Source organism: Caretta caretta, chromosome 7, assembly GCF_965140235.1.
Source record: "Caretta caretta isolate rCarCar2 chromosome 7, rCarCar1.hap1, whole genome shotgun sequence".
In the NCBI taxonomy this organism is placed as follows: domain Eukaryota; kingdom Metazoa; phylum Chordata; order Testudines; family Cheloniidae; genus Caretta; species Caretta caretta.
The window spans coordinates 114,363,939-114,390,414 of NC_134212.1; the positions used below are offsets into that span (position 1 = coordinate 114,363,939).

Genomic DNA, 26,476 nt, shown 5'->3' on the forward strand with positions numbered 1-26,476 from the left:
TGGCCTCCAGGAGGTGTCCCACAATGCCCCACCATGACCACTCTGGTCACCATTTTGAACTCTGCTGCCTGGCAGCCAGGTACACAGATATACGCCCCTCCCCTCTAAAGCGAATTTTTGGAATATCATTTCCTGTTTCCTTGGCGTGGAGAGCTTACCTAACGACTGCCCACCTGAGCATGCTGGCTCCATGCTGCAGACATGCTCCTCCCTGCAGGATACAGTAGGTGATGGATCTCCTGCAGCTGTGGGGGAAAAAGTCTGTGCTGGCACAGCTCTGATCCAACCGTAGAAATGTTGATATCCCAGCAGATTGCTTGGGGTGTGTAGGAGAAAGAAGGGCTAAAAGAGGGACTTGCAGCTTTGCCGCGTGAAAGTCAAGGAGCTGTGGAAGGTGTACCAGAAGGCCAGTGAGGCTAACAGTCACTCTGGTGCAGAGCTGCAGACCTGCCACTTTTACAAAGCGTTGCACACCATCCTCAGTGGAGACCCCGCCACCACCATGTGGACACTTCAGAGGAGTCAGAATCACTGGTCTCTGCAGTGAACAGGGAGGAGGAAGTATTGGACAGGGAGGAGGAGCAGTATGCGGGACAGGCGACTGGGGGATCCAGTGGCACAGTGAGCCAGGACCTGTTTTTGACTCCAGAGTAATTGAGTCAGTGCTTACAATTCAGCATGGGCGAGACTGATGCAGGGGGAAGGAACCTCTGGTAAGTATGCCATTTGCTTTGATGTTGCAGGGACACATCTGTTCATTTACTCTTTATTAATCATTCTAGAAGAAGTAGTGAAATAACCAAGAGAGGTAGAATTGCTATCTGTTTCTCACTCCCCGGTACAATTAGGCAGAGCGTGCCCTGCCAAACAATGTATTTATGTGCACCAGGATGTCCTGTGAATCCTCCACAGCGATCTTGGGAAACTTTCCTGAAGGTAGTCTGAAATCCTCTTCTGAAGGTTTCTGGGAAGGGCTGCCTTATTTTTTCCACCACGGTAGGACATTTACCCATGCTATTCAGCAATTACTTCAGCAGGCACCACTGCAGCACGCAGCTAGCAACATATGTCCCCAGTCTGCAGCAGGAAGCATGCAGGAGATGTTCCCATTCAGCCTCCGTTACCGTCATGAGTGAGATATCAGCTAAAATCACTACCACCTGTGGGAAAGGGTGCCAGTATTCAGTTTAATTGCCCTTTCCGCATATACTCATATCTGTGAGCTATCCCATCTCCGAGTGTCCCAACTTGCACCCTCTCCGTGTGCTGTACTCATCATGGCTAGGACTGCTGCCATGCTCTATGAATCCCAAGGAGAAGTGAGAATGTAGTGCTTGCAACTTGTGTGGATCTAGGGGAGTGAGTTCAGTATACTAAGTTTCCATTTATCTTGTGAATACACTCACAATAATACCTCTGTGCATTGCATCTTTTGCACCTGGAAATGTGGCTTTGAGAGTCTCCATCCACACCTGCAGAGCAGTTCAGCCAGATAAGAAGGAGAACAAAGTGAATGTGGGATGAATGTTCAAGAGATCCTGCAAGCCTCTCGTGCTTTGCATACCAAATGTGACGGGTTGGATCACAGAAACCGCCTTGGGGCTGCCAACTGATGTGCCAAGACTACTTCTGCCCCTGCTTTCCCTGCCCTAACAGCTTGGGACTTCAGTGCCCTATCTGTTTTGAGCCAGACCCGCTAGCCTGCTGCAAACCCAGACCCAGGTCTGAACCACGTCCCCTAACAGCTGTAGGCATAAACTGAAAGCAGCTTAAGAAGTGTTCCTGTCTTTAACACTTGGATGCCCAACTCCCAATGAGGTCCAAACCCCAAATAAATCTGTTTTACCCTGTATAAAGCATATACAGGGTAAACTCATAAATTGTTCGCCCTCTATAACACTGATAGAGAGGTATACAAAGCTGTTTGCCCCTCCCCGGTATTAATACGTACTCTGGGTTAATTAATAAGTAAAAAGTGATCTTATTAAATACAGAAAGTAGGATTTAAGTGGTTCCAAGTAATAGCAGACAGAAGAAAGTGAATTACCAAGCAAAATAGAATATAGCAAGTCTATATCTAATATAGTGAGAAAACTGAATACAGATAAAAACCTCACCCTCAGAGGAATTCCAGTAAGCTTCCTTTTACAGAATAGTCTCCTTCTAGTCTAGTCCAACAATAGTCTCCTTCTAGTCTGGGTCCAACAGTCACTCACACCCCCTGTAGTTACTGTCCTTTGTTCCAGTCTCTTTCAGGTATCCTTGGGGGTAGAGTGGCTATCTCTTTAGCCAGCTGAAGACAAAATGGAGGGGTCTGCCAGGGGTTTAAATAGATTTGCTCTTGTGGGTGGAGATCCACTCCTCTCTCCTATGCAAAGTCCAGCTCCAAGACAGAGTTTTGGAATCACATGGGCAAGTCACATGTCCATGCATGACTCAGTTTTTACAGGCAGCAGCCTTTGTCCACATGCTACTTTGAACATCCTCATGTAGAGTTCTTTTGTGGATTGGAGCCTTCCAAGATCCATTATGCGTTAAGTGCTTCTTGATCGGGCACTTAACTTGCAAATTCCTTTCTAAAGAAGCTGACCAAATGCCTTACTAAGATTATTTAAAATCAAACAAGTATACAGCCAATATTCATAACTTCGAATACAAAAATGATACACGCATACAAATAGGATTAATAGGTTCAGTAGCTCTTAACCTTTACAGAGATATGTTACATGGCATATGTAGCGTAAAACATATTCCAGTTATGTCATATATACATTCATAAGCATATTTCCATAAAGCCTTATGGGCTTCACCGTCACACCGAACGCAGGGCTTAGAGGATCACCCTCACGGACAGAATGGACAGGGATAGAGTGGAGAGGAGAAAAGCTCAGGAAAAGGAGAGACACATGCAGAAGCAGGAGATGCTAGCGCATCTCAAGTAGCAAACAGACATGCTGGAGACTCTCGTTGACCTTCAGGTTCAACATATCTGTGCTCACTTCCCTCTGCAGCACATAGAGAACTGCATTCTAGGTCCTCTCTACACACCAACCCCCACCCCCATTCCACATGGCATTAGGGGCCACTACACTACCCCTAACAAACCACTCCAGAGGAGAGTATAGACAATCACAGCCACACATACATTGACCTGTGAGAGAGACAGTAGGCATATGTGTTTGTGAAATTAAAATGACTGCTCTTTCCCTTCAAAGTTTGTTTCCCTGTATTTATAAAGTTTCATTCAGTTATAAATATGTCTATCTGCATGATTTGGAAATCTATTTATGGAAACAATTCATCTTTATTCACAACATATGCTGGCTGGGGCTGACATCATTCACAGATAACAGCAATAGATGCATTTGCAATGTTCTATTACTACACACACCACACTCAAAAAACAATTTGCGGTGCAAAAAACCCAGGGTACCAAAAAACCAATGCCAGGCAGAGCACACCACCGCAACACACATTACTGTGGATCACTATTAAAATGGTCTTTCAAAGCCTCATTGAACTCTTCTTATAACTCTGGTATCTGGCAGCTCAAAATCAGCAGACAGCTGTTTCACTTCTGCCCTGCACCCTGGCCGAAACTTTTCCCCCTTTGCTTCACAGATATTATGAAGCACACAGCAGGCAGCTATAACCATTGGGATATTTTTTTCACTGAGGACTAATCTCATGAATAAACAGTGCCAGCTGCCTTTCAAACTGCAAAAGGCACACTCAACTGTCATTCTGCACCTGCTGAGCCTGTAGTTGAAGCGCTCTTTGCTGCTGTCAGGATAGCCGAAGTATGGCTTCATGAGCCATGGAAGTAAGGGGTAGGCTGGATCTCACAGGATGACTATTGGCATTTCAATATCCCCAATGATAATCCTCTGATCTGGAAAGAAAGTCCCTGCTTGCAGCTTTCTGAACAGGCCGCCAGTGGTCTTAAAGATGCATGTGTCATGCAACTTCTCTGACCATCCCGCAATGATGTAGGTAAAATGTCCCCAGTGATCCACCAGTGCTTGCAATACCATAGGAAAGTGGCCTTTTCTGTTGATGTACTCTGGGAAAGGTGGCCTGGTGCCAAAATAGGGATATGTGTGTGTGAGACGCTCTGTACCTCGGGGGAACACCCTGCACCCCCATGTTCATCCTTATAATATGATTGTGTGGTATCCAATGCAAAGTTTGTCATGTTGGGTGTCTTCAGAAGGGTCATGATGCACTGAGCATTGTTGTTATAGTAAATGTTATAGGTTGTAATTTCATGTATATAGTTCTGAGAGTGAAAATGTGTCCTCATGGCTTAAAACAAGCCCAGGCAAAACTCTCCAGGAGCAGAAGGGCAGTTCACACCTCATCAGGGCATGTATGGGACAAACCTAGCCTAGTCTCACAGGAACAAAGGACACTGGCCTAGGCAGCAACAAAGGATCTATATTGGACTTTTGAGTGAGTAGCCCCCCCTTCCCTTGGTCAGTGGGGGAGCAAAGCCAAGAGGGAAGAAAGAACATGATAAAAGAGAGAGACATTTGCCACGCTCTCTCTCTTCCACTTCCATCTACAGACACCACCACCAAGCGACTGAAGCGCTGATCAAAGGGGAGAGCCTGGCTGAAGGGCAACCAGCCACCCTGTGGTGAGAAGCATCTAAATGTGTAAGGGCATTGAAAGTGTTAAGATCAGTTTAGAATGCGTTTTGCTTTTATTTCTTTTGACCAAATCTGATTTCTTGTGCTTTTACTTATAATCACTTAAAATCTATCTTTTGTAGATAATAAATGTGTTTGTTTATTCTACCTGAAGCAGTGTGTTTGGTTTGAAGCGTGTCAGAGACTCCCCTTGGGATAACAAGCCTGGTACATATCAATTTCTTTGTTAAATTGACGAACTCATATAAGCTTGCAGCGTCCAGCAGGCATAACTGGACACTGCAAGACAGAGGTTCCTAGGTTTGTGTCTGGGACTGGAGATATTGGCTAGTGTCATTCGGTTGCACAATCCAAGCAGCAACTGGCCAAAAGTGCTCAGTCACATAGCTGGGAGCAGCTTACATGGTAGAGGCTCTGCGTGAACAGCCCAGAAGTGGTGATTCTCACAGCAGAGCAGGGTAATGCTGGCTCCCAGAGTCGAGGATTGGAGTAACCTAGCAGATCACTGGTCCAGATAACACCAGGGGAAAGTCAGTGTGCCATCTGTCGCCCCACCGCAGTTCAGGAGCCCCATTGCTGCAAAACCATCCACTATGTCCTGCACATTGCCCAGAGTCACAGTCCTTCGTAGCAGCTGCACAAACACCTTGCACACTTGCATCACAGCAACCCCCAGGGTAGATTTCCCAACTCCAAATTGATTCTGAATTTATCGCTTTCACACAGCAATCACCACTCACTCACGACTGTCAGTGCAGCTCTCATTTTGGTGTCACTGAGCTGGAGGGTAGGGGTGAGCTCCACACACACATCTAGGAATGTGGCCTTGTGCATCCGAAACTTCTGCAGCCACTGCTCATCATTCCATATCTGCATAGTGATGTGATCCCACCAGTCAGTGCTTCTTTCTCGGGCCCAAAGCCAGCACTTCACTGTCTGCAGCTGTTCCGTGAATGATAACAACAACCATGAATTGTTTCTGTCTATGCCTCACATCAAGGTAGCCGCTAAAGAATTGTCATGTTCCCTGTGGCCCCTCTGGTGGCTCTGCAGATACTGCAGGATTAGGCACCCATGCTCACAATGCTCATCACAATAATGCAGAGGTGTGCAGGAGCCAAGCTTCTCACACAGATGACAGACCTTTGGGTTTGCAAGGCTTTTGAAAAGAGGCGCAAAACATTATGGGATGCAGATAAAATTATGGGATGGAGAAAACTGCATCATGGGACATTGAAATCAGTGACTCCTGTGCAACTCATTTCCCCCCATAAGGGATTGCAAACCCTTCCCAAAACAGCCTGTGCCATGGGCAGCCGGTGACCTGGCCACCGGGGAGGGTAACCCCCAGCCCCTCCCCTTGTGCCCGAGGCCCCGCCTCTCCCTTTCTGCCCCATCTCCCTCCCCTTCTACCTCCCCCTCCTCCACAGGAGCCCAAAGCACCCCCATCGCAGCCCCCCAGCCCTGCAGCGGATGGGCGAGGGGGGGGGCAAGGCCCCAGCCCCAGTGCACCACAGCTTCAGCACCCACAGCTCCTGGGCAGCGCAGCCATTTTGCCCCCAGCCCCAGGTGCCTGGGCAGAGTGGCTGCCGAGCCCCGGGGGTCCAGGCGGCCCAGTAGCCACACCCCAGCCCCGGGGCTCCAGGCAGCCCACCCCGGAGTGCTGGGCAGGCGGTGCGGCCCAGCACCAGCCACCGGGCAGCCCTGTGTCCCTGCTAGATTGTGGCAAGTCGTACAGTGGGATGGCTACCCACGGTGCACTGCTCTCTGCATCAATGCAAGCACTCATAGTGAAGACATGCACCGCCGACACACAATGAGTAATGTGGACATGCAAAAGCAATTTTATTACTGCGGTGGCTATGCGTAGATGTAACTTAAGTCAGCTTAATTTTGTAATGTAGACTTACCCCAAGTCACCGCTGCTGGTAAACTGATATTATCTTTTTGAAGGAAGGTTATCACAAAAGGTAACCTTATTTAATCAGAGCTGGAATCTGCATAGTCCTACTATAGAGCTGTGGCAGTGAGTTATAGGCAGTTGCTGCCATGGTCTCTGCAGTGGATTCAGTGCTGCATCACTATGAACTCTTTCTGCTCTATGAAAGAGGGACCAGCAGACCAGTCAGAGATAATTTAATGTCACCTTCTAATTTTCAGCACTCAGTTTATGTCTGACACTCCTAAGTTTAGGAGCTGAAACTGAATTGTCTTTAATTTCAATGAGAGTCTGGTTGTCAGGGCACCAATTAAACAATACATTAATCATGCTCCATTTGTTCAGCAAAATTATTGCAGTTGTTTTCACTCTGTCCCTCCAGAACATTAACTGAGTTCTATGAAGGCTAAGGACATTCACTAGCTTCACTATTAGCCACACAATGTGCCGTTGGGATCACACTCGGCTGCGAATGGAAGATCAAAGTGATTACTTTTTCTCAGATGTTGGCTGCGGAGAACTTTTGTACCCATTTCCCCTCAGGCATTAGATTTCAGTTGAATCTATAAAAGTTGCCGTCTTGCTCAGAACATGTTTGGGCAACTTTGGGTTTCTTCTTAAATTGGATTTAATTGGCTACACTCCACAGCTGGTAACCCTGTCAGCCGCCGGAGCTAAATGTTACATTTCAGCAGCAGACTGCATGCAAGGGTGTTCCAATAACTAGTATTTTGTCTGATAGCACCAATAAAATTAAGTGTCTGTCAGCATTTCAGCTGCCAACCTCATTTTATATGAATTCAGAACTTTGCTGTAAAAATGTGTTTGCAACATGAAACTTAGCACACAGCGTCTTGACCTAGGAGCACATTTTGTTCTGAAACGTTTTAAACAGATTTTGCACCGTGCGCTAGAAAACGGTGCTGCTTTGTCTTCTATTTTCAGTTCATTTCCTCTCTTTTCCCCCTTTCCTTTGTTCTTTTCCCCTTTCTTTTACTATGCAGTATTATTTTTTTTTATTTCAGCTCAGTTTTTGTTTCCCCTTCTTCTGTCTACGCAAGATAAGGTTGTACCCGTTTTCCAGCCCCATTGCAGCTTTGCAACGATGGTAGTGTTAATGAAGAAAGGCTGCAGGTGTTTTCAGCACAGTGTCCTGAAATCCAGGTCTACACACAGTTCTAAGAATGCTTCAGCCTGGTCTACTTTAGTGTTTACACCCTTCTTTTTATGTGGCACTCTTCACCATAGTATCTGAGCACCTCGCAGTCATTAATAGATTTTACCCTCACAATACCCCTGTGAGATAGGGAGGTATAATCCCCCTTTTACAGATAGGGGATTGAGGAACAGGCTGAATTAAGTGATTTGCCTAAAGTCACAGGAAGTCTGGGGCTGAGCCAGAAATTGAACCCAGGTCTTCTGAGTCCTAGTGCAATGTCTGTTCCCCTAGTACATACATTCTTCCTTCACCTCAATGCTCCTATCACCAGTAGATGGCAAAATCCAGTGGTGACTCTGTGGGAGCTCAGAGAAGAAAAAGCTTGTGCTGGTAAACTTCTCCCTGGGAGGGTTGATCCAATGCCATGTCTCAATCAATTTACTCATCAGTAAAATAGTGATAATACTGCTCGATAGTTCAAGAAGGGTTTTGTTACTTATGCTACACTACAAATAAAAGGTGTCGTCTTAACTTGGGTTAGCTAAATCCATATTAGTAGGATGACCAGATAGCAACTGTGAAAAAACAGGATAGGGGGTGGAGGATTAGAGGCGCCTATATAAGAAAATGTCCCAAAAAATGGGACTGTCCCTATAAAAACAGGACATCTGGTCACCCTACATATTCGCTAACCCAGGAATGGTGGCAAAGACATATCAACTTAGCTTATAACTTAGGTTAGTAGCTTGAGTACAACCCAAGGCTGCCCTGTAGGTCTCAATGAGTTAAAAGCTATTTTAACCTGAGTAAATTAAACCAGGTTACATAATCTAAGTTAAGAACACACCTTTTTTTTTTTTTTTTGCGGTGTAGACATATTCCTATTTGTAATGTACTCTTGAGTTCCTCTGATAGAAAGGTCTATAGCAATGCAACATATCATTATGTTTTTAGGTAAAGAATGGAATTATTGTGTAAACATCTTTTTGGCTTACCCCCTCCCCTTTTTTGTTTCCATTTGATAATAAAACAATACCCCTAAGCCAAAATCAGCATCATCCAAAAATGATTAAGGGATAAATCCTGCCCCCTTCTCTGCAATGCAGAGGGCCCTTGTCTGCTGCAGAACAGATGTGGTTCCATTGTACAGGGAGAGAGCACATGAGTCTTTTACACTGTAAATTCTCTGATTCAGGGATTGTCTCTATAACTGTTTGTACAGCACCAAGCATAAGCAGTGCTATCGTATAAATGTTTATTAATAATAATAACACCCTATTGTCCCCTAATCTAAGGTTCTCACAGGTGATTTGGGAGTTATTCTAGCCCTAAGGCTGGAGTAGAAGCCAGAGAGAGCAGATAGGGTAGGAAGAGAATCCTTTCTGCCCATTAATCCTACAAGCTGCCTTAGTGTGTGCCATCAGTAAAGGGTCCTAAAATAATTTTGTTTTAAATATCCTTACCGATGTTACAAATGGATCTTGGGATTATTGCAATTTAATAATTTAGGCAAATATTCTCCATTCCTAAACTAAAGGCACTGACATCCCAGTGAGGGCAGCATTGAGAGAGGAGTGAGAAGCAGAACTTAAAGGAGCATTTCCTGGTTTCTAGAAGCTTGTGGGTGGAGTTTCTTATAAAGCCAACGTTCATTTCAGGGATCTGTAAGGAGACCTTTATGGAGCATTTTGTGGTTTTCTAACATTTGAGCTGGGTGTTTTGAAATCCCACTTTCCAGAAAAATGTGGGGAGGAAAAAAATCCTGTTCTACCACAGGTTTCAGAGTAGCAGCCTTGTTAGTCTGTATTCGCATCCGATGAAGTGAGCTGTAGCTCACAAAAACTTATGCTCAAATAAATTTGTTAGTCTCTAAGGTGCCACAAGTACTTCTTTTCTTTTTGTTCTACCACAGTAACTTTAAGTCCACCCTAATTAATTTTTTTAAAGAAAATGTATATGGTACATTTAATTCCAAAGATTCCTAAAATTGTTCATTTCAGCTTTGAATTACAGGAGCTGAAGAGAACCACTGACTTCATAGGTATATAAAAAAGCAAAGGAACTATCTGTTTTCCTACTATAACATTTAAGAAATGGATTGTTTTTCCAGCAGAGAAGAAGCAATTGCTTCTTCTGCCAGCTTCTCTGTTATGGTAAACATAGGTATTTTCCCTTATGTAGTCAGCCAAGGTAGGTTTTTCAATTTATGTCTTCTTATAATTAATAAGTGCCATTTGTATAGTTCCTTGCATTCCAGAAGGCTTTGTGGACCATATAAGAATCCTTTTACCTGCTACTGAAATGCAATGCAGACACGTTTAGGACTGAATGCCAAAGCCATTTTATCGATCTATCTGCTAACCTAGGATCCTATCTCTGATCTTACACCAGTGTAAATTCACTGGATGAAATTCTAGCCCCCCTGAAATCTGTGGCATGCTGTCATTGACTTCAATAGGGCCAGGATTTCACCCATTAACTTCAACTGATTTACACTTAATTGGCATCAATGTGTGAATCAGGCCTAGAGACCTGTGAGTGCATGGGGACTGATTGTGGGGAGTGGATATAATTCTCTTTTAAGGTGAGGATAAGCTACTTTTATTATATATTACTTAGGCGCTGATCCTGCAAGGACCTCTGCATGGGTGCCTGTGTAGCACCACATCTAAGTAAATGAGGGTCTGCTCATGCAGAGCTTCTTGCAAGACTGGGGCTTTATACAACACAATACATGTATCACTTGCCCAAAAAATACAAGTTAAAATGGGGGAAAAGGAAATAATGATGTAACACAGAGGAGTCCTGGGAAGAGACTGATCTTTGTTTTTTAACCCCAGGCACCTGACGTGGGCTAGGACTACAAAAAGGTTATATATGCCAATAGCCACTGACCAGTTACAATTGGTACTTTGAAATACTACTTCTTTTTTTTTTAAAGCCTTATGCAAATTACTGTAAGTATGTATACCTATGTATGAACAATGTTATCAATGCTTGCTATTTGGTGCTTTTCCTAAATCCCCCATTGCTTGAATAAAAATAATTGCATGAGAATCTCAGCTTTCTTTCTTTTTTTTTTTTCCAAGTAAGTTTCTAGCCCTTATGGCTGCAGAGAAAATCTTGATAATGTGAAATGAGTGTACCCTAAAGGCTCAGAAATCAGAAGGCAAATAAAAAGACTCCTGAATGGTTTAAAAAGCATGAGATTTTCTTTAAAAAATCATACAATCTTGTGATTTTTTTTTGAGCCCTGACTTAGGTTTTTAATGCTTGAAGTTGGCAATATTGTATACACACAGGTTTAACTTTCCATATGGGAGTAGTTCCAGAAAACCCAGTGTGACACTGGCAGACCAGATGTCAGCTCATGCCAAAGCCCCAGGTCAATTCCCTTGTGTATTAGTATAGATCAAACTAATTGTTAAGTGTATATGAATGTATTTGGTTTTTAAATGTCTTGAAAACTAAGGGGATATTACTTGCATTGTTTTCACTTATTTGTATCCTGTTATAATGTAATAGCAAACATTTACATTGTGTATACCCCTGTAACTAAATAACCCATCAAATGAGCCATCAAATGAGAAAAAAGCCTTGTGAAATGCAAATGAAGAACTTTAACAGAAAAATGCTAATTTCAAAGCAAGTGGTCACTGTGAATGATGATTGGCGGTCAAAGACTCAAAATAGGCAGTCAACATTCCTCACTCTCCATCATAAAAGGAAAAGCCCATGTGGGTAGTGACATTGTCAGCTTGTTTTCTGTGAGAAGAAGCTATAAGAATGGATTCAAGGAAAGGTCCCACATCTCTGGATTGTTTGGATTCTAACAGGCAGAATGACTGAATGAGGAGACACATCCCCAGAGTTATTCTGGGTAGCCCTTAGAGACTTTTGGGAAACTGGCAGTTTATTACATTGCTGCTACCATTTGGAATTACAAACTGTGACTCACCTGTGCCTATATTTTACCTGCTTTAACTTCGCAATAATGCTCACTTCCTTTTCTTAGCTAATAAATCTTTAGTTTACTATAGAATTGGCTGCCAGTGTTGTCTTTGGTGTAAGAGCTAGAGTACAGTTGATCTGGGGTAAGTTACTGGTTCCTTGGGACTGGAAGCAACCTAAATGTTATGTGATCTTTGGTGTAAGTGACCATTTATCACTAAGTCCAGTTTGTCTGGATGGCAGGATAGAGTGGAGCAGGGGTCAGCAACCTTTGAGAAGTGGCGTGCCAAGTCTTCATTAATTTAAGGTTTTGCATGCCAGTAATAAATTTTACATTTACAGGAGCCCCCGATGGAACCCCAGATTGGCAGTGGGCTGAGCGGGGCCGGCAGCCAGGACCCTGGCTGGCAGGGGTCCAGGCGGCTGGAACCCCAGACCAGCAGTGAGGTGAGCAGGGCCAGCAGCTGGTAGGTCGGCAGCAGGCTGAGCGGGGCCAATGGCCGGGACCCCAGCTGGCAAGCAGCCGGCATCCGGAACCCCAAACCATCAGTGGGCTGAGCTGGGTGGCGGACAGAACCCCAGACCAGCAGCAGCTCACCTGCTGCTGGTCTGGGGTTCCGGCAGCTCCTGCCAGCTGGTGTCCCAGCCGCCAGCCCCGCTCAGTCCTCTGTCAGCCTGGGGTCCCGTTCACTCAGGCCAGCAGTGGGGCTGAGCGGGGCCGGCACCCTGGCAGGCAAGGGGCCAGTGGCCGGAACTCCAGACCGTCAGCAGGCTGAGCGGGGCCGGCGGACAGAACCCCAGACCGGCGGTGGGCTGGGGTTCCCTCTGCTGGCTCCTGCCAGCCGGCAGCCGGGACCCAGGCTGGCAGCAGCATGCCAGTAAAAATCGGCTCACGTGCTGCCTTTGGCATGCGTGCCACAGGTTGCCGACCCCTGGACTGGAGCATCTAAGGGGACTGTCTGTGATGCCATGGTAAGAATGGTATGGTGATCCAGTTCACATTTGGTGCTGGCTTGGTGAAATCTAATTATAGAACATACCACCAGTTTGGGGTGTCTTTCCTGTTTTCTGACAGTCTTCCTTGAGCTGAGCCACTCCAAACAGCCCGACACCAGCAGAACTATTTACATTTCTAAAATTATTCACAAGACAGTGCAGGTTTGGGGGCATAGTATACATGTGTCTCTATATACATATATAGAGGAACCATCAACATGTGAACATCCTAACTAGCCTTAAGTATCTGCATGATATTATATTTTTAAGCTTTGTCCATCTCTCCCTCTATTTCTACCCAATTGTTGCTACCACTAGTTGAGTCTTTGTCTGTATTTTAGGTCCTGATACTGCAAACATTTACACACATGCTTAAGTTTACCCAGTGGAACTACGTAAGTGCATAAAATCAAGCAAGTGTGCCAGCATTCGAGCCCTTGACTAGAAGCCCTTTGAGTCCCTGGGTCCACATCCCTTTTTTCTGATATCTCTCTGTATGGTGTTAGCTCAATTTTGAGCACTGAGTGTATACATAATATAAAAATAATAATCATAACATGAAGAAAAGACAAGACAGGGAGGCTGAGGACTGAAGGCAAGATGATCATACAGGCACTTGGGAAGCTAATGGAGGTGACTTGACGGGTAAGTTTAATGTTTTAGTTGTAGAATATATGTTGTTTTTTTTTAAATTCCGGGTACAAGTTGCAACCCTAAGAAGGTGAGTATTCCTTGAAGTCAGCATGATCACTCTTTAATTAAGATTTGCAGGTTTGGAATCTTTGTAAGCTTGATTATAAATAATTAAAAATTGGTGGTTAGGGCACCAATCTAGGACTTGGGAGACCTGGGTTAAAGTCCCTGCTTTACTATCTGGGCAACTCACTTAGCCTTTCTCTGCCTCAGTTCCCTATCTATGAAATGGGGATAACAATATTTCTCCATCTCACAGAGGTGTTGTGAGGATTAATTAATTAAAAATCGTGAAGTGCTTTGAGATCTACTGATCTATATAAGAGCCAGGTAAGAGCCAGGTATTATTATTCTACCTAATTTCAGAATGGCTATTAAACCTCATGCTTCAGGGCCCAAGCCAATCTCTAATCATAAGTCACAAGGTATGGGTATGGGACAGGTTTTTCCACATCTGCCTACTGCAGGGTTTTTACACCTTCCTCCGAAGCACCTAGCACAGGCCACTATTGGAAATAGAGTATTGGACTAGACTTTAGGTCTGATGTAGTCTGGCAATTCCTACGTTCCTAATACATTTTGTATACTTTTTAGGCCCCGATTCCGCAAATTACTTTGTATCTGCCCAACTCTGAAGTCAATGGGCTTACTTATAGTTAGGTGTACGCTTAAGTAGTTTGCTGAAGAGGGGCCTTAGTTTTCACGAGTGCACATTGGGACTGTGAGATCACATAAACTAATAATGCAGTAAAGGCGTCTGGAGATACTAAACAGCAATAACAAATAATGCAGCAAAGGAGTACGAAGAAGGCTTGGTCTACACGGCCAACTTATGTCAGTGTAACTGCGTCACTCAGATTTTCCACACCCCTGCACAACCGAGTTACACTGACCTAACTCCCAGGGCAGCCAGCCCTGTGTTGACAGGAGAGCTCCTCCCCCACCTACTGCCTCTCCGGGGGGCGGCTAAACTACACTGACGGGAGAAGCAATCCTGTAGCGCCCTGTGAGTGTAGACGAGCCCCGAGTGGGAGCTGTGGTCCCTCCTCCATGAGGGCCTGGAGCAGGTGCCAGTGGGAGGCATCCCTCAGTCGGATTCCTGCCGCCGTTCATCATCCTCATCATTGCTAGCGTCGGGCCTTGTAAGAGACGGGGAAGCGCCGTGCAAAAAAGGTGGGGCAGGGACACAGGAGAAGCCTTTCCGCACCGTCAACAAGCGCCTCCCCCGCCCGCCCGCCCGCCCGAGCCACACAGGCCGGGCCCGCTGCGGGCAGAGCGCCAGCGCCAGCCCCGCCTCCCGCCCACCCGAGGCGGGCGGGCCGTCTGCGGCCGCCATCTTTGTTGATGTGTCAGCGCCCAGCTGCGGCCGGGAGCTGCCGCAGGAGGAGGAACAACGCGGGGGACCCCGCCGCGGCCATGGAGGCGCTGCCGCCGCTCTGGCTCCCACCCTCCTAACAAGCGGGTAAGAGGCCGCTGGCTGGGGACCGGGAGGCTGTGGCCGGGGTCAGTGGGACTGCGGCAGGGAGGGTGGAAGCGGGGGTTGGCTCGGTGCATTTCAGCCCCCTGTGCCCCTGCCCAGCTCTCTCCGTCGGGTGCCGGCCCTGGCTGATCGCTACACCCGCGTTAGACTTGCTTCGCTAGTTCGCCTCCCTAGTTTGCGGCTGAAGAGTTTTAACCCCTGATGCTTAGGACGCTATTCCCCCCCCCGCCCCCCAGGAAGAGTTCGCTGGGGAAGCCTGGTGTGGACAAGGGAGCTAGGATCATGCTGATGGTTTGTGGTTGTCCCTCTTCTCTTGTCTAAAGATCTCGCAGCACTTTATGGCCAGGCTGGTTATTGAAGTTCCCCTTCTGCCTGGGAGTTAGGGAAACCTTACTGTAGCCACTGATCCAGGGGCGCACGCAAACAGAGGCCACAAGTGACGGAGGAAGAGAGGACCCAGGAGTCCTGACTTTCTTGCCAGTCAGCGTTCTACAGCTGCCTCTGTAGGTGTTAAGGCGACACAAGTTCTTTTCTTTTCTTTTCTTTTCTTTTCTCTTTTCTAGGATCGTCACCGATGATCCTGGTGTGCAGCTGCCTGCTGGGTTGTCTGACAGTTTAGTGCTTTTATTTCCTTCTCCAAAGTACCAAAAGTGATTAGGTAATAAAACTCTAAGGAGCTTTGGTGTTTCTCTAAACACTGGTTTCAGAGTAGCAGCCGTGTTAGTCTGTATTCGCAAAAGAAAAGGAGGCCTTGTGGCACCTTAGAGACTAACAAAATAAATGGACACAAATCAGATGTCAAGAATTATAACATTCAAAAACCAGTTGGAGAACACTTCAGTCTCTTTGGTCACTCGATTACAGACCTAAAAGTTGCAATTCCTCAACAAAAAAACTTCAAAAACAGACTCCAATGAGAGACTGCTGAATTGGAATTAATTTGCAAACTGGATACAATTAACTTAGGCTTGAATAGAGACTGGGAGTGGATGGGTCATTACACAAAGGAAAACTATTCCCCCCTTCCCCCCTTCCTCAGATGTTCTTGTCAACTGCTGGAAATGGCCCACCTTGAGTATCACTACAAAAGGTGTCCTCGTTCTCTTCCCCCCCCCCCCCCGCTGGTAATAGCTCACCGTGTTTCATGTTCTCTATGTATATAAATCGCCACACTGTATTTTCCACTGAATGCATCCGATGAAGTGAGCTGTAGCTCACGAAAGCTTATGCTCAAATACATTTGTTAGTCTCTAAGGTGCCACAAGTACTCCTTTTCTTTCTCTAAATACTGAGAGCCAGAGCTGCCCCTAAATGTACATTGAAAACTAATAATAAAACAGCAAGATTTAATGATTGCTTTAATAATAATAAAATATTAACTGTGGTTATTCTGTACAGTGGAAACTACAGCAGACAAAATTTACTTTGGGCTTTTGTGTGTGGTCTTTTCAATTGCTAGTTGCTATGAGATTTCAATGAATCTGTTGCAAAGGAATCCAGGTGCAGGTAGCTGTAGTTGGAGTGACATCAGTAACTTGTGGCCTCTGTGGGAAAGGGTCAAGTTTAGGAGACGGAAAAAAACAAAATGAAATTGAATACAAGGAGGTTAAAGTCTTGACTAGGCAGCTTTATACCATCTCCTCATTCAGAAGCTTTAAAGTGTCTAGCTCCTGCTGTGTATCATCTGATTTTCCCCCCTCATATTTGTTTTTTTCCCCCCTCTGTGGAAAGTGTTGATTATATTTTTACTGTCCTAATGCATAGAGTGTACAAAGCCTTCCCATTGTTTCTGCGGTTTGTGCTTCTATTATACACTTGCGGTTTTTGTGGTAAAACTATGTGAAGGCTATGGAATAGCTGACATGAAGGGATTTTTTTTTAACCTTGCAAGATTACTGCAGTACAATATGTATTTTCAGCTTTTATTTATAAGAGCTGTCTGAAGTTCCAGGTTTAAAAATGGGAGGTTTTACAGCAACTCAGGCAAGAAGAAAAATTCTGTTTGCGTAGTCCATATTTTTAGCTCTGATCCTGAGAAAGCAATCTTCACTGGTGGACCCTTTAAACCCACACAGAGTTCCAGGAACCTCAGAGAGACATTTTGAAGATCTGGGCAGGTTGTGTTGCAGGATTGATTTTACACATGAAGATCCCAATCTGCCCTTTTATTTCTTTTTAATACAGTACTCTTATTTTTGTTGTTTACTTTTTCTTCTAGTAGAATTTCCTTTATGAAAGGTAAAATAATACAGTATAATACTAATAATGCAGCACTCATTAAAAAAATCCCAAAGTGCTTCATTATATCAAATTTACAGATACTAACTTTAAAGGGACATTATCCAGGTGAAATCTAGTTGGCTTCATCAAAATAAAATAATTTTTAAAAAGTAGTTTCATTTCCTTTGAGTCTTCCCTGCTAACTTCTTGGATAGAATATAGTCACAATTTCCTGCTTTATTTAAAAAAAACGTATATTTCTGTGCTGTTGCTCTCTGTAAGACTCTCATGAACAGGGGAAACTGATAAACTGACTCTTCATGGGAAACAGTGAAACTGGCTATGCAGAAGTGTGGACAAATGTGCACTCAGTAGTGGCTTTTAAAATGTAAAATCTCATGTGCTTGTGGGAATTAGGATCATGTTTTCCTTCATAGGTTCGTATAGTTCCTAACTCCTGGGAGCACATGAGATTTATATTTGAAAAGTTAAAATTAAAAGAATATTGTGTGCCCACTATACTACTCATCTTTAACAGACCTCTATTAATGAATTTACCTTTAAAGCTTATTCACTCATCTGGGTCTCCTGAGCACTGATATTTTGGTCCCATCTGCACTTTTAAAAGTTTGCAGGGGGACCTTGTTGTAATATAGAAATGCTCCAGCACAGTAACACATGAGTCTGACTGATCAGTATATATGGAACAGTACCATATTTCAGCTGTTCTTTAACTTTGGACTTGCAGGGTTGTAGCAACTTTTGGAAACTCCTTTAATTAAAAACCCATTTTAGTTCACACTGGCTCAACCCATGACTTAGTTTTCAATTTGTGGTCTGCAGACCTCTGGGAGTCTGCAGCCTATGTCCAAGATTTCTGCACTTCCGTTCAAAATTTTTTAGGGGTCTGCAAATGAAAAAAGGTTGAAAACCACTGACGTAGCCAACTCAGGGTGCTACAGTGTTTTAACTAGCAATGGTCTGGGGGAGCTCTCATATAGACAGGTTACTAGGAGTTAATTGGCACTTCAGCAGGCAAGTCATCCACCCCTGCCCAGAGCGGGTCTGGATGACATGGTAGCTAAGATGCTGCTACGGCAGCAAGGCTACACTAGGGCTGTTGCCAGTGGAGCTGCACTGGTTTGAGACGTGGGTGGCTGAACAGTACAGAAACAACCGGGTTTAGTTAGGAATGTGTCAGTTTAGCTAGGAGGGTGCTAAGTCTTTTCTACACTGGGAAAATTTTGAAATATGTTTCTGCACTGCTGCAGCTCCCCCAATGAAGGATTATTTATCTGCTTGTCCCTCCCCTCCCCTTCCTTTTGTTAACAAGCCCTTAGAGCTTAAAGGCTGTTTTAAAACCCTGTGTAAAGATTACTGGTTTTGGGCCCCAGGCCAGCCCCATTGTTGGGACTGTAGGATTCCGCCTTGCCCATCCCCGACAATTATGAATAGATCCACTTTGACCATCGCATGTACAGTAACCTTGGAACCAGACAGACTAAATATTAACAGACTCTGGTTGCCCAGTGACATGCATTGTAATTGTAACAAATCTAGCCCCAGTGGTAAACCTAACCATTTTCAAGTTTTATCTTCAAGTTGAGCTGTGATTGGTTTCACTGCCAAAACATCAATCAGATCACAATATGAAGTCTTTGCAGGATACGGGGAAAAACTCAGAGGTACCTCAAAGGAATCATGTAAAAAATACATACTAAGGTAATGCACAAGGTGTGACACAAGCAAAGAAAACCCAGTTAAAACAGCATATCTTGTTTTCCAATTCCTTTAGAGTGAGTCATAGTGCTTTGAAGATATACAGTCCTGAGTTTTGCACCTCAGTGCTGAAGTGGAGCAACCTGCAACCATTAAATATATATAAATAGCATTAAAACCAATTAAATAAAATGATAGTCTGATACTCTAAATTTCCTTGCTTTTATGTACTCTGCCAGTCTACCTTTATCCCTCCCATCTCCTGAAGCTTAGTGCTCATAACACAGTGAGGCTTTGTCTACACTGGGTCAGAGAGCTGTGTCAATTTACACTTGTGTTTAGAGCACTGTTACAGCCTTAATACACCATAGACTTTTCCATTCTTGTTACAAACAGATTTGTGCCCTGACCACGGCTGCAATCCTCTTTGACTTTCCCTGCGTAGACAGGCAGCCTGTAACACAGTTTGGTTCTACCTCCATGAGCCAAGTAAGCGATGTTTGAAGTAACTATGATTAGGACTAGTGTCTTATAGTAGCAATTTTTGAGAAATCTCCTACTTCTGCCCTACCACTGAAGGGAGTGGTAGTGTAGATAGAGCTCAGGTGGTTTTACTGCCATGTTGCCTAGACCTGCACTGTCTAAATAGTAGTAATGGTAATAAACTACTTGTCTCAATCAAACAGGGAAATAGAAAGTTATACTATATTAAGTAAAGACCTTTAAAACACAGATTTTAAACATGGTTTAGTTCAAGCCAAACCATGTTAGAAACCATCTTATCTGTAACCATGTTGAGCCATGTTTGAGTTGAGCTCAAGCACTTTTCCTTAATGGTGCTTAAACACATGTATACCAGCACGGAGAGGCATATTCTACTCCTGTTGCGTGCACAGAACGTATCATTCTTCTCTTATTTAGTAGTACACAGAACTAAAGTACAACTTTTTTTTACATGGTGTCTTCTATCCGTACTTTGTTCTGAAACAGTGGAATGGAACTTAGTACAGGATTGCTGGCTTTATGTTGGAAATCAGCAAGCAAAGTGAACGCTGCCAAGTGGTACAATAATATGATCAAACTAGCTGTCCTAGAAAGAATTGCTTGCAGTACAAGAGGCAGCAGAAACAATTTCTTTATTTTAAACACACAGGTTCTCAGACTGCTGTTCGTGGACCCATGACTGGTAGCTAGTTGATCAGAGTTGTCTCTCTATCTTGTTTCAAGCTTTTAAATTCCATTAAAACATCACTAAAATACATTAAACACTTTCCCCATATTATCCTTCTGTGTGAGCAATCACTATAGAATCATAGAATATAAGGGTTGGAAGGGACCCCAGAAGGTCATCTAGTCCAACCCCCTGCTCGAAGCAGGACCAATTCCCAGTTAAATCATCCCAGCCAGGGCTTTGTCAAGCCTGACCTTAAAAACCTCTAAGGAAGGAGATTCTACCACCTCCCTAGGTAACGCATTCCAGTGTTTCACCACCCTCTTAGTGAAAAAGTTTTTCCTAATATCCAATCTAAACCTCCCCCACTGCAACTTGAGACCATTACTCCTCGTTCTGTCATCTGATACCATTGAGAACAGTCTAGAGCCATCCTCTTTGGAACCCCCTTTCAGGTAGTTGAAAGCAGCTATCAAATCCCCCCCTCATTCTTCTCTTCTGCAGGCTAAACAATCCCAGCTCCCTCAGCCTCTCCTCATAACTCATGTGTTCCAGACCCCTAATCATTTTTGTTGCCCTTCGCTGGACTCTCTCCAATTTATCCACATCCTTCTTGAAGTGTGGGGCCCAAAACTGGACACAGTACTCCAGATGAGGCCTCACCAATGTCGAATAGAGGGGAACGATCACGTCCCTCGATCTGCTCGCTATGCCCCTACTTATACATCCCAAAATGCCATTGGCCTTCTTGGCAACAAGGGCACACTGCTGACTCATATCCAGCTTCTCGTCCACTGTCACCCCTAGGTCCTTTTCTGCAGAACTGCTGCCTAGCCATTCGGTCCCTAGTTTGTAGCTGTGCATTGGGTTCTTCCGTCCTAAGTGCAGGACCCTGCACTTATCCTTATTGAACCTCATCAGATTTCTTTTGGCCCAATCCTCCAATTTGTCTAGGTCCTTCTGTATCCTATCCCTCCCCTCCAGCGTATCTACCACTCCTCCCAGTTTAGTATCATCCGCAAATTTGCTGAGAGTGCAATCCACACCATCCTCCAGATCATTTATGAAGATATTGAACAAAACCGGCCCCAGGACCGACCCTTGGGGCACTCCACTTGATACCGGCTGCCAACTAGACATGGAGCCATTGATAACTACCCGTTGAGCCCGACAATCTAGCCAGCTTTCTACCCACCTTGTAGTGCATTCATCCAGCCCATACTTCCTTAACTTGCTGACAAGAATACTGTGGGAGACCGTGTCAAAAGCTTTGCTAAAGTCAAGAAACAATACATCCACTGCTTTCCCTTCATCCACAGAACCAGTAATCTCATCATAGAAGGCGATTAGATTAGTCAGGCATGACCTTCCCATGGTGAATCCATGCTGGCTGTTCCTGATCACTTTCCTCTCATGCAAGTGCTTCAGGATTGATTCTTTGAGGACCTGCTCCATGATTTTTCCAGGGACTGAAGTGAGGCTGACTGGCCTGTAGTTCCCAGGATCCTCCTTCTTCCCTTTTTTAAAGATTGGCACTACATTAGCCTTTTTCCAGTCATCCGGGACTTCCCCGGTTCGCCATGAGTTTTCAAAGATAATGGCCAATGGCTCTGCAATCACAGCCGCCAGTTCCTTCAGCACTCTCGGATGCAACTCGTCCGGCCCCATGGACTTGTGCACGTCCAGCTTTTCTAAATAGTCCCTAACCACCTCTATCTCCACAGAGGGCTGTCCATCTCTTCCCCATTTTGTGATGCCCAGCGTAGCAGTCTGGGAGCTGACCTTGTTAGTGAAAACAGAGGCAAAAAAAAAGCATTGAGTACATTAGCTTTTTCCACATCCTCTGTCACTAGTTTGCCACAGGGATGTTACACAATTAGGGCTAGGAATAAGTGGTCCATTCAATTTTTGAGTGAGCAGGAGAAGTGGTCCATGTGGTTATAAATGGGAAAGAATAATCATGGGGAAATTCTGCCCCCCCCCCCCCAAAAAAAAATTCTGCACACAATACAGTATTTTAAAACTTTACATATTTTTTTATCAAAATAACACTATATATAATCACTCTAGTTTCAATTATTTTTATAATTTATTTAAAAATAAAGTCAGAAATTGTGTCTGTAAGAATACAAGACACACACAAAATTTTCCCCCCAGGAGTAGAGAGTTAAAACAACCCAGTTCCTGTTTCTCTGCTACCTCTCCCCTGGAGTCCAGCTCAGGGCCCAGACATCTCTCCAGATTCCACCCCACTCAGACACTCACACCCCCCCCCAGAGCCCACCTGTGGGCCCCTTCTCCCCAGGCCAGATACTTGCATGCACCCCCTACACCCCTAGAGACCAGGGAGCCAGAGGGAGAAACAGCCTGATCCTGTTGGGATCCAGGCTTGTGTGCAGTTTCCTGCACGCTTCCTCCTGGGCGTGCCAGGAACTGCAGCTGCCCAGAACCCTTGCTGCTCTTTCCTCCTTCCCCTGGTAGTGTCTTCTATTTGTGAGCTGGGCTCTGCTGGGTCCAGTGGCCCCTAGTGGCGGCCATCAGCTCAGCAGCTCAGTTCTGGAGGTGCGGGGAGTAAATTCTGCACAGAACATTAATTTCTGTGCAAATTCTGCATTGTGCAGTGGTGCAGAATTCCCCCCAGCAGTAAAAGAAGGAGTGCATGAGATTCTCTGTATTATTAAGCTGTCCATGCTACAAAATGATTGGTCTCTAGATCTTTATGATTTAATGAAGTTCTCAGTCAGAAACGGGTGGCTCAATTATATCTATAATAAAATATTGTGCATTATTAGGTTAGCATATTTTATTATCTCTGGTATGTTTGGAATTCATTATATTTGCTATAGAGTTAACAACTATTGTGATAAGAAAAGGAGTACTTGTGGCACCTTAGAGACTAACAAATTTATTTTATTGTGAGCTTTCGTGATGCATCCGATGAAGTGATATGTAGCTCATGAAAGATTATGCTCCAATAAATTTGATAGTCTCTAAGGTGCCACAAGTACCCCTTTTCTTTTTGCGAATACAGACTAACATGGCTGCTATTCTGAAAACTATTGTGATATCATTGGTCGCTGCATAATTTGGGTCACAGCAACTGATCTGCACTAGCATTATTACAGAGTATTACAAGTTTGTGCTTGTTTTATAAAGGGCAGAAGTTTGTGAGTGTGTGAGAGGAGGGAATCTTGAACCTATAAGGGAAATTTTAGACTGACAGAAATATAATTTTCCCAAGATGACAATTGGCTAGAATCCTAGGAAACTATACTGGTAAAAAGGCAGTTACTACTATAACTTAGGTATCTCTCTGGAATCATTCATCTATCTTACTAACCAAAATGAGTGTTGAGACTGGAGCAGATGCAAAAGTGCATGATTTTGCTGCTGAAAACATGCAGAAAATTGAGTCATCGAGCTGATGGGAGTTCCTGGCCAGTCTAGACGCAGAGTTTATTGGTATGATAGATAACAAGGTTACTGAAGACAGAAGCCGGTCTAACTTTTGAAAAGCCAGTTGGCAATCGAGCAAAACTCTCCTTGACTCTGACTGTCAATTTACTTACACTTCTGTAACCTCATTGCTATTTGGTGTCTATCACTGCTACAACCACAATGATGCCTATCCGAGTCACTGACTCAATTCCATCTTATCTGAAAGTATCCCTTTTTACTCCCCTCTTTTCTAATATTGCACAGTCCTTTGCCCTGGCCTCCCTGAGTCCCATCTCTCCAGATTGCACCTGCCCTTTCACATGTACAAAAAACCCCATGATTATATGAGCATCATCCTCAAACAGCACCCACTGGTCCAATATTCATTTAAGGATCTGATTCCAACCCTCCCTTTGTTGTTAAAATCCTCCATAGACTTTCTGTAACTGGCTTCATGGACCTTTGTTTCTTCTTTTGAACTTCTAGCAGCAATCTCTCTTCTCTGTCACTCTGCACATGCTCTGACCATAATTGTCAACTCTGTAGCGTATATATAACTAGCAGCAAGCATACTAGAGAGAATAAAATATGCTAACCTAATAAAGCACAATATTAATTATAGCCATAACTGATGGACCTGTATGAGAGGCAGCTCCTCTTTATTTCTTGTCACGTAGAACACAATTTCTTTATTTCTCCAGTTAATTGATTCCCCATCTCCTTATGAATCTTGGTTGAAAATACATTTTTCTCACTTGCCTTTACTACTTAAATTTTCTCTCATTTACTTCTGGTAGTATTGTTTAATTCAATAAAGTGAGTTGAGATGCAGCTTGTATGAAAGACACCATGCAAATTAAAGATGTGTTGTATTATTGACTTGGAAATAGAACAGGAAATCTAGTTGTCTTGATCTATGCAATGAACATAAAACAGTAACTGAAGATATCCTGTTCTATTAAAAAATCTACCCTCCCCCTCTCCAGACTGATGGAACGACTGAAGTACAAAGACGTGTTCAGTCCTTTTACTTTCAGCTGAGTGAATGCTTTGAGATTTGAGTAACAACATAGCTGTCATATAATCCAAGCTGCAAGAGCTCTCTGTTCAATTTTAATTGTTAGACTGTACTATGTGTACAGTACATGTGTCATAAAGCGTGCTCTGATGACACATGCATATCTATACATTTCCTAGACACTGATTGGGCATGCTGACCTATTTCTTTCACTAATTAAATGATTATAGTTAGTGACCTTAGCCCATGAGACCCATGGTTTTAAATTAAAGTTTAATTTTTTTTACCACAAATCACATAATTATAAAAATTCAGAATATTTTGTAGTATCAAATCATTATTCCTTTAATACTACCCTAGTGTAAAACTGTGTGATGAAGTGTAGACCATGCCACATTGCATCATGTGGATTTGTTTTTCTAGTAGTTAGTAACTAAGTAGTTAGTAACTATTGAATTAGTAACAAAGTAGTTCCTTGTTTCTGTCAGTTGTCAGGTTCTTGATACGTCTTGTAATGCAGTTTTTGTGTATTGTAGTAGAGTAACTTTTTAAAAGGTAGTGGAAAATATATTTTTAATTTTACAGTAAGGTGTTTATAACAGGATGGTGTAAAGGACATGGAATGATATTCGGTACTATGGTATTACTAGGAGAAAATTTCTGCATAGGGCTTATTTATCTGAACAGTTATGGGCTTGCTAATAATACTTAGTGCTGTTAATGAAGGTCTTTGCACATAATCATTTCCAGTCTTATTTTGAATATTCTATGTTGAATTTTGTATGTTCAGCAAGAAAATTCTAAACAATCTTATACACTTTGAATACTTTCCATCCAATTAATCTTAACAGTTAACGCTTTTTTTTTTTTCAAATAAACAAATCCTTCACCCTATTCTATATTACAATGACTAAAGTATCTTGTCATTTGTTAGTATTTCCATTTGGAGTAGGGGGTTTGATTAAATCAGTTGTACTCAAGATTTTTATTGCTCAAAACCCTTGAACGCAAAAACAGCTTTATAAATAAATTATCCCATAGATACTTGTACACGTTTCTATTTCTGGTAATCTAGAGGAGTTGGAAACTTCATTGATAGGTTTTTCCTGGTGATGGAAGCTGTAGTGTAGACAGGTCATAGGAGTTGGATGATCTGATGTGGTAAATACGTGAACCCTGTCTACCCTACAACATCCACTCTAGATTGTAAACATTTTTCTGCTGCAGTACAAATGTTCTCAGTGATCACTGTATTGTTTCATTAGCTTTAACAATTGTTTCCTTGGCAAAAATGTGCTTTTATATAGGGGCCCATTTGTGCAGATCATCTTGCAGGATTGAGGCCTAATATCCGAATGGAAGAAACAAGTGAGTGTAGCAAATGATAGGGAAAAAGAAGGTGGGAAGAAAGTAAAGGGTTAATTATAGCAATAAGACCAGTTATTCAGTTTAGGCATGTGCACATCTTAATGGGACACAAAATGATTCATAAAATAATTTATAACTGGCGCTTGTTGCAGACATCACAGTAAAGAATAATTTTAAGGAGAGTTTGCAGGTTCATATAGATTTATAAAACTGACATATTTTAACATGAGTTTTGGAGAATTAAGTCAGTAAATGTACAGATAAAATATTTTCTAAGTGGAATAATATCTTGATAACATTCAAAGTGTAGCTTGCAGACATAGATAAACTACATTCCATTTTAACAAAAAGAGGCTGAATTTCAGCTGAGGATGCACTTGGAATCTTGTGGCCTGACTTTCAGAGGTACCGAGCAACCATAATACACAGTGAAGTCAATGGGAGCACTGGGTGCTTAGTACTTTTGAAAATCAGGCCACTTCGTTCTTTTCCCTAATTAACAAAGGTGACGTATAACAGGTAGAGCAGAATAGGTCAAACACATCTAGAATGCTTTATAGCAATCCTCAATTTGTGGGTGGAGTTCATTCTCTCTCTGTCCCTGTCTCTCTCTCTCTCTCTTTTTTTTTTTAATTTGGAGTAGGAAATTGTGTTGCAACACCATATGACCCG

The 26,476-nt window shown here is 43.5% G+C and overlaps 1 protein-coding gene across 3 annotated transcripts in view; it reads left to right on the forward strand.

The window, feature by feature from the left end:
• The first annotated feature begins 14,696 nt into the window (after window positions 1-14,696).
• The window catches only part of CCDC186 (coiled-coil domain containing 186), a 57,008-nt gene continuing 45,228 nt past the window's right edge, over window positions 14,697-26,476 (forward strand). For 2 of the 3 annotated variants that reach the window (XM_048857142.2, XM_048857144.2), the window contains exon 1: window positions 14,697-14,852. The gene's annotated coding sequence lies outside the window, so the exon portion shown is untranslated. Of the gene's footprint in view, window positions 14,853-15,433; window positions 15,529-26,476 lie in introns of all 3 variants that reach the window. The other variant, XM_048857143.2, reaches the window with a different exon arrangement.